This window comes from Saccopteryx bilineata, chromosome 4, assembly GCF_036850765.1.
Source record: "Saccopteryx bilineata isolate mSacBil1 chromosome 4, mSacBil1_pri_phased_curated, whole genome shotgun sequence".
NCBI lineage: Eukaryota > Metazoa > Chordata > Mammalia > Chiroptera > Emballonuridae > Saccopteryx > Saccopteryx bilineata.
Window position 1 is genome coordinate 199188702 of NC_089493.1, and position 7675 is coordinate 199196376.

Here is a 7675-nt window from a genome sequence, read left to right on the forward strand (position 1 = left end):
GTATACAGGGCACCTCACCTCCAGCACTGGGGGTGCTATCAGCTGATGCACCTAACCTGCTCCTTGCAGCCCCGCACAGGGTGGAATGCTGTGACAACTATAACAGTAAAATTAATTCAAAATAAATAATAGAATAAAAAGATAGAAGTCAGTTATTTTCAGCAGCAACTCTGTACTGAAAGACAGTTTCTCGCTGAGATGTGACATTTCTTTTTTTGGAAATGATGAAACAGCAGGAAGAAGTGGAGGCTAGATACATTTGTTTACCTAACAAAAGAGCTCTGAGTTTCAGGGAAAATAATTAGTTCTACGTGAAGAGACATGATCACATGCTTATACCTCCCAATGAGAAGTGCTCCAGATCTTTTCAGTAAGAATCCAGTTCCTCTCAGTGATACTCATCACAGTGCTTCAGCAAAAGCCCAGAGTCAACGGTTTATTTTGTGCTTGCCACTGTGAAGGGCCTTTCAGGACACAGACACACACACAACAGTGTCCCCGCACCCTTCAGGCCCGCAGTGCCCTCCTCCAAGGCCTCGCCCTCTTCCCTGCTGCGCCCCTGGCCTCGCCATCTCTTGCGGACGTAGACCCTGGACTCTCCCAGGCCAAGCACTAACCCTGCTGGTCGCAGCACAAGGTCCGCTGCTCTGCACGTTGCTTCCGTTCCTCTTCAGTTGAAAGGACTGTTGAGTTCTCACCACTCTGCTCCCTGTCTGACCACACCCAGAAAACATGCCCAGAGTGCCAAATGGACTCATGAGGAGCAGCGAGGGCCACGCATATCTGGGTTCCCTCAGTCCTTCCAGAGCATTCTAAGCACTTCTCTTGCCTCACCTAAGCAGAGCAGCTGTGTCACCCCCGCTTCATTTCCAAGTATAACTGAGAATTGTAACTAGGCACGGTAGTTACAGGACTGTACTCAGACTATAAATGTAAGCAGTTAACCCACACCATTTCTCTAAAATCCCTGTAAAACCCTGTCCTCCTGAATGCAAAGTGCCAGGCCCAAAGTGGGTACATCTCAGGATAAAAGGGCTTGTAGTCTCAAGTAGTGAGTCAAGAAATCATTCAACTGACGTTTTTCATATTCTAAATGGAGCTCACATCTGCCAATTTATGTTAATTAAAAATCAAACAAAGAAACTAGAATGACTAAGACCAAGCAAGCAGGCCTCGGTCCACTGCCCATCACTGAGCCACTGTTGGTCACTTCCACACACTGAACCTACAGGGTTCCTGGCACAGACAGCAGAAAGCATCTGACCTGGCCCTGGCCAATTGGCTCAGTCGGATGGAGCGTTGTCTTCAAAAAACCAAGGATGGGCCCTGGATGGTTGGGTCAGTGGTCAAGAGTTGCCCCAGCGTGTGAATGTCCTGGGTTTGACTCACAGTCAGGGCACACAGGAGAAGTAGCCATATGCTTCTCTACCCCTTCCCCTCTATCCATCTCTCTCTCTCTTCTCCTCTCACAGCCATGGCTTGATTGGTTCCAGTGCATGGGCTCTGGGTGCTAAAGACGACTCCCTGGAGTCTCTGCCTCAGGTGCTAAAAATAGCTCCGTTGAAAGCATGGCCCCAGATGGGCAGAGCATCGGCCCTGTGGACCCCGGTCACGGTGCCTGTGGGAGTCTGTCTCTGTATCTCCCCTCCTCTCACTTGGGAAAAGAAGAAGAAGAAAAAGAAAAAAAAAAATCCAAGATTGTAGTTTTGATACCTGGTCAGGGAACATACTGGAAGTGACCAATGAATGCACAGCAAAGTGAAACAATAAATGAATACTTCTCTCTCTCTCTCTCTTGCTCTTGTTCTCCCTTCCTCTCTCTGTCTCTCTAAAATCAACAATTTAAAAAAACACATTTCTTTAAAGAAAAAAAGCATCTGTCGTCTGACCTGTGGTGGCGCAGTGGATAAAGCATTGACCTAGAATGCTGAGGTCGCCACTGCGAAAGCTCAGGCTTGCTTGCCCACTGAAGACACAGACAAGAAGGAACTACACTGAGTTGATGCTTCCCGCTCCTCCCATCCTTTTTTCTCTCTCCTCTCTCTAAAATAAATAAGATCTATTTTAAAAAAGTATCTGTCACATAGTCTCCCAAACTAAAATTTGAAGCCAGTGACCATTCACCAAGTGTCCCTGTGTGACTTAATGAAAAATAAAGCACCTAGCTAGTAATTGTGCTTAATGACAAATAGAATTCAAACTGCAAAACTAATGAGTTAGTTCCTTAATAGAGTCAATTATAGTGTACGGTTATAGTAAATAGCATTTGATAAGTATCAATCATCTCCTGTATTTTTCCACTGTCAATCCTAAGTTTATTTTGGCCCAACGGAAATAAACAGTTTCAAACACAGACCCAACAGGTCTGGTCTAGTCTCCTTTATCTGAAAATCAAATCCAGTAAGCAGTCAAAATAGCAGTGAGTTCCAAGTATACAAAATGAGGGGAAGAAGAAAATGAAAGCGTACTTCCAATCAACAAAATACTACTACAGCCCTCCTGCAGGTGGCAGGGGGCACAGCTGCCCCTCCAACACTCACAGTGGCAAATCGGGTCAGACATCACTTGTGCTTGGCCATCACCACTGTCCTGTCCCCACCTGCCCTGTGAGCCCAGGCGTGGGCATCCCCTTCTGTCATGTGTACCAGACCACTTGGCCTGAGTTAGCAGTGCTGATGAAATCAATGTACTGCACTCCCTGGGCCCTCCCTAACCTGAGAGGTTTAGGTAATAAGGGAGGAGCTGTGATGCTAACACATGGCTTCACCCTGTATCCTTCTTCTACCAAAAGTGTTGCCTGGCATTTCCTGCAAGCAAATTCAAACTGGCTGTTTGCAGACTCCGAAGACCATTTGATCATCCTAAGTTCAGGACCAGGGAACAATGGTTATGAGCAGACACTCCATCAAATACAAACATTCTCTGAAAATAGGTCACTAAGGATTTCCAGTTAAAAAACGGTGCATTCAACATAGAGCTAGCTTCCCCTCTCTCCCAAACTTTTTAAAATTAAATTTAATGGGGTTACACTGATCAATAGAGTACGTAGGTTTCAGGTGAACATCTCTATACCATTTGAACTGTTGATTGTGTTGTGTGCCCATCACCCAAAGTCGAATCATTTTCTATCACCGTATATTTGTCCCTCTTTTCTCCCATCCTCCCTCCCATATAGGGCTTCTTCAAAGGCATATATAAATATATATATATATATAAATTAGGGGATATTTCAAAATGAATTTGAAGCGATAAAATACCCCCTAATTTTTGTGAGCAGTGTCCAGTATATACTCTTAAGAGGAGAAAATCAATAGTAAGACACTTGGAAGCTATAAAACAAAAAGTAAGTCAATTAAAACTGACTTAGGTCAGAAAAAAAATTGAATCATAAACCTGCAAAGAGGCATACTGAGAAATAATTCAATTTTCAGCATGGAATCTCCAAAGACGAGATAAGGGCACCTACATACATTTGAACGTGAGGATGCAGGATGGAACCGAGCCACACCAGGAACTGAAGAAGCAGTTAGGCAAAAACCACGTGATCATCTCAACCAGTGCAAGAAAAAACCACTTGTCAAAATCCCACACTTTCATGACAAAAACATTGAACAAACTAAAAATACAAGAGAACTTCCTCCACCTGACAAAGGGCATTTACTAAACCCACAGCTGACCTCATATTTCCAGAGAGAGAGAGAGAGAGAGAGAGAGAGAAAGGGTCGGGAGAGAGACCGAGGGCTCCCCCTAAGTAGGCAACCCAAAGAATGGAAGCACGCGTGTGAAAATCACATATCTGGTAAGGGGCTGGCAGCAAGAAGGTACAAAGAACTCTTAAAACTCAACAAAAAGACAGCCTGTTTAAACAGGGCAGAGGACGTGCATGGACATTTCTGCAAAGAACGTGCACCCACCACGCACAAGCCAAGTCGCTCACCATCATTCGCTGAGAGGCAAGCACAAATGGAAATTGGAAACGAGTCCTACTCCACACGCACTGGGAGAGCCCGTAAAGCAAAACAACGATGAACAAAGTGCTGGTGAGGATGCGCGAGACCGGAGCCCCCGCACGGCGGGTGGGACGCGCACAGTCCACGGCCGCGGTCAGCCCCGAATGACCCGCCACGCAACCGCGCTCCCAGGACGCGCCTGAGGCACACAGGTGCCCAGACAGACTCTTCGTGCGCCGGGCGTCCGCGCGCGGTCCCAGCAGCCCAGGCTGGAGACAGCCAGACCATCCGCCGAGAGGCGGGGACGAGAAGCGGGTGGTCGCACTCCTACAACGGAGCAGCATCCGCCATCAAGAGATGCGAGGCAGACCCACGCGCGGTGTGCACTTCTGCACAAACCCAAACGTGCAGGTGCGCGGGCAGGACGCGCGGCCTGGGCGCCGCGGGGTCTCCTGCGCGCGGGGACAGTGTGCGTCCGGCCGGGCGCTCCCCGCAGCGGACCGAGGGGCCCCCACCTGCACCCCGGGTCGGCGCCCGGGATGGGGCCGCGCTGACCCACGCACGAGGGGAATCGGGCGGCTCCCGCAGCCGTGACACCGGAACGCGCTGCTAAGTTTCCCGGGGCGCAAGGCCAGAAAGGCGCGGGGAGTGGGGAGAGCAACCGGGACCCACGCGGATGACAGCGACGCGGCCTCCCGGACGGCGGTGGCGGGGGACGGACCACGCGGGAGGCCGGACACGGACACGGACTGTGGAGCAGGTTCGCGCGCAGGGCAAGGGCAAGGGTGGCGGGCGCACGGCCGGCGCGGCCACAGCAGGCCGCGGGGCGGAGGGGCGGACAGACCGACGGACGGAGGACCGAGTGGGGCGTCCGGCGGAGCAGCCACGCGCGGGCCGCGACCCCGCGGGCGCTGAGGTGGGGGCGGCGGCCGTTGACGGCCCAGGCGGGGCCCGCAGCGCGGCGCCTCCCCGCAGCCCCGCACAGCCGTGGGCCGCACCCCGGCCCACCCCACCACCTGACCCCCCGACCCGGCCGCACCCGAACCCGGAACGGGCCCGACCCCCGCCCAGGACTTCACCTGCCTCGCGCGGTCGCCTCCGCCGCCGTAGCCGCCGCTGCTCGAGGCCTACTCCGCACCGCCCAGGCCCGGCCCCGGGAGCAAGACCGTTCGGGCGCCAGCCAATTGCGCGCCGCGCCCGGGGCGGAGGGCGGGAGCAATGCTGATATTCATCAATCCCAACCGCGCCACCTGAAGTCCTTAGCCAATGCGGAGGCGGTCTACTTAGAACCCCGGCCAATCACGAGCGGAGACTGACTGGCGGGGCGGGAAAACGTGCGGGGTCAGAGCCAGAGAAACCAGCGGGCCGGAGGGCGGGGCGAGGGGACGGGCAGTGTCCCCCGAGGACCCGACTTACCCGCGGGTATCAGCCAGTCCGCCTCTCGTCCAGTCCCCTGACTATCGTCGCCCTCGTCCCCGCTGCCCGCCCAGGCCCCCTTGCTCCCCGGGAGCCCGCGCCGCGCCGCGCAGAGCCGTACCCGCCCCACCCCAGGTGTGCGCTGCCCGGCGGGGTGCCCCTCCCTGGCAGCCGGCTGGCTCCAGCTGACCTCACCGCCCCAGAGGTATGGCTGACCCACACCTACGCCTCCCTTCCCATTCCTGACTGCGTTGGGAGGTCGATAGGAAAATACTGTTTATCCACACTTTGCAAAGGAGGAAACAGGCTCGCGTAGGTCAGGGAGCTGATCAGGCCGGAGAACAGTACTTTCTTTAAGCCGGAGTCCCGTCCCACCGGCCAGCCAGCTCAGTGGGTTAGAGCGTCCTCCCGAAACGCTACGGGATGCAGTTCCATCCCTGGTCAGGGCACATCAGGGAAGCAACCAAGAATGCACGACTAAGTAGAGCAACAAATGAATCTCTCTCTCTCTGGAATAAGGCAATTAAAAACAAAAACAAAACAAAACAAAAAAAACAGCCTGCCCATCGTGTCGCTGAGGTCCCAGGTTCAAAATCCCTAGGTTGCCCGCTTGAGTGTGGACTCATCTGGCTTGAACACGGCGTGGTGTCCCTGCTTGAGTCCAAAGGTTGCTGGTTTGAGCAAGGGGATCTCATCTCTCTCCCTTCCTGTCTGTGTCTCTCTCAAAAAAAAAAAAATTATATATCCTGAGTCTGTCTGCCTCTGTCCTGGAGAAGGACATCTGCCCCAGAGGACATCTGCACAGCCACTTTAATGAGGACACTTTTATTCACAGCAATGGCAGTGGTTACACAAGGTTCATAACCATACATCTCTGTACTTCCGGGAGCACACAGAACTATCTCCTCCTGGGTATGTTTTACATACGCCTTTGCATAGGCGCCAGGTGTTGAACAGGACGTATAGGACAACTCTCCAGCAGACACCGTATTCAATGGGCAGAAGCTAAAAGTGTGTCCCTTAAATCAGGAGCAAGACAGAGATGTCTGCTTTCACCACTCTTATTCGACATAGTACAGGAAGTCCGAGCCACAGAAATCAGACAAGAAGAAGAATTAAAAGGCATCCAAATTGGAGAGAAAGAAATAAAACTGTCACTATTTGTAGATGACATGATACTGCATATAGAGAACCCTAAAGTGTGATAAGGTGCCAAAGAACTGTAAAACTTAGTATTGGCAATGCCATTTTAAAGAGGAAAGGTCAGGCTTCTTGCCCCTTCCTTTCTGTGGAGAATGGAGGGAGAAGAATGCAGGAGCTTCCTGGCTTGCAAGGACAACTGGGACAGATAAGTCATAATTTAACTACAGAGCAAGGAAGATATAACTTATCTAAGAATCTCTTTTCACTTCTCTTTTCTTAAAAGCCTTTATAAAAGAATATTTATGTACCTTAATTAAGATTTCCTACACTCTGACTCACTCTCCCATCCTAAAGTCATGAGAGTAAGGTATACCTCTAGAGTCCGGAATGTGATTTGGTCTATAAAATCAGCCACAGAATGGTAGGGACTTTCTACATGATTAGGGATTGTGCCCCGTGTAGCTAGCCGGCTAATTAATAAACTCAAAATTCATTTAGACTTGGTGTCTCTATGTAACCCGTGGATTGCAGTACTTTATAACAAAAGATTCTACTAAAAAACTGCTAGATCTAGCCCTGGCCGGTTGGCTCAGCGGTAGAGTGTCGGCCTAGCGTGCGGAGGACCCGGGTTCGATTCCCGGCCAGGGCACACAGGAGAAGCGCCCATTTGCTTCTCCACCCCTCCGCCGCGCTTTCCTCTCTGTCTCTCTCTTCCCCTCCCGCAGCCAAGGCTCCATTGGAGCAAAGATGGCCCGGGCGCTGGGGATGGCTCTGTGGCCTCTGCCCCAGGCGCTAGAGTGGCTCTGGTCACAACATGGCGACGCCCAGGATGGGCAGAGCATCGCCCCCTGGTGGGCAGAGCGTCGCCCCTGGTAGGCGTGCCGGGTGGATCCCGGTTGGGCGCATGCGGGAGTCTGTCTGACTGTCTCTCCCTGTTTCCAGCTTCAGAAAAAAAATGAAAAAAAAAAAAAAAAAAAACAACCTGCTAGATCTAGTACATGAATTCTGCAGAGCAGCAGGATACAAAATTAATATCTAGAAGTCAGTGGCATTTTTGCATACTGATAATGAGATATCAGAAAGAGAAATTAAGCCCTGGCCAGTGGTGCAATGGATAGAGTGTCATCCTGCAGTGCCTGGATCTCAGGGTTGCTTGCTCTATCTCA

At 51.7% G+C, this 7675-nt stretch overlaps 1 protein-coding gene across 6 annotated transcripts in view; it reads right to left on the minus strand.

Moving 5' to 3' along the window:
* The window catches only part of SUN1 (Sad1 and UNC84 domain containing 1), a 55722-nt gene extending 50217 nt beyond the window's left edge, over window positions 1-5505 (minus strand). For 2 of the 6 annotated variants that reach the window (XM_066273572.1, XM_066273567.1), the window contains exon 1: window positions 5030-5106. The gene's annotated coding sequence lies outside the window, so the exon portion shown is untranslated. Of the gene's footprint in view, window positions 1-5029; window positions 5108-5366 lie in introns of those variants that run through there. The other 4 variants (XM_066273569.1, XM_066273571.1, XM_066273568.1 and 1 more) reach the window with 4 other exon arrangements.
* Between the last annotated feature and the right edge of the window lie 2170 nt (window positions 5506-7675).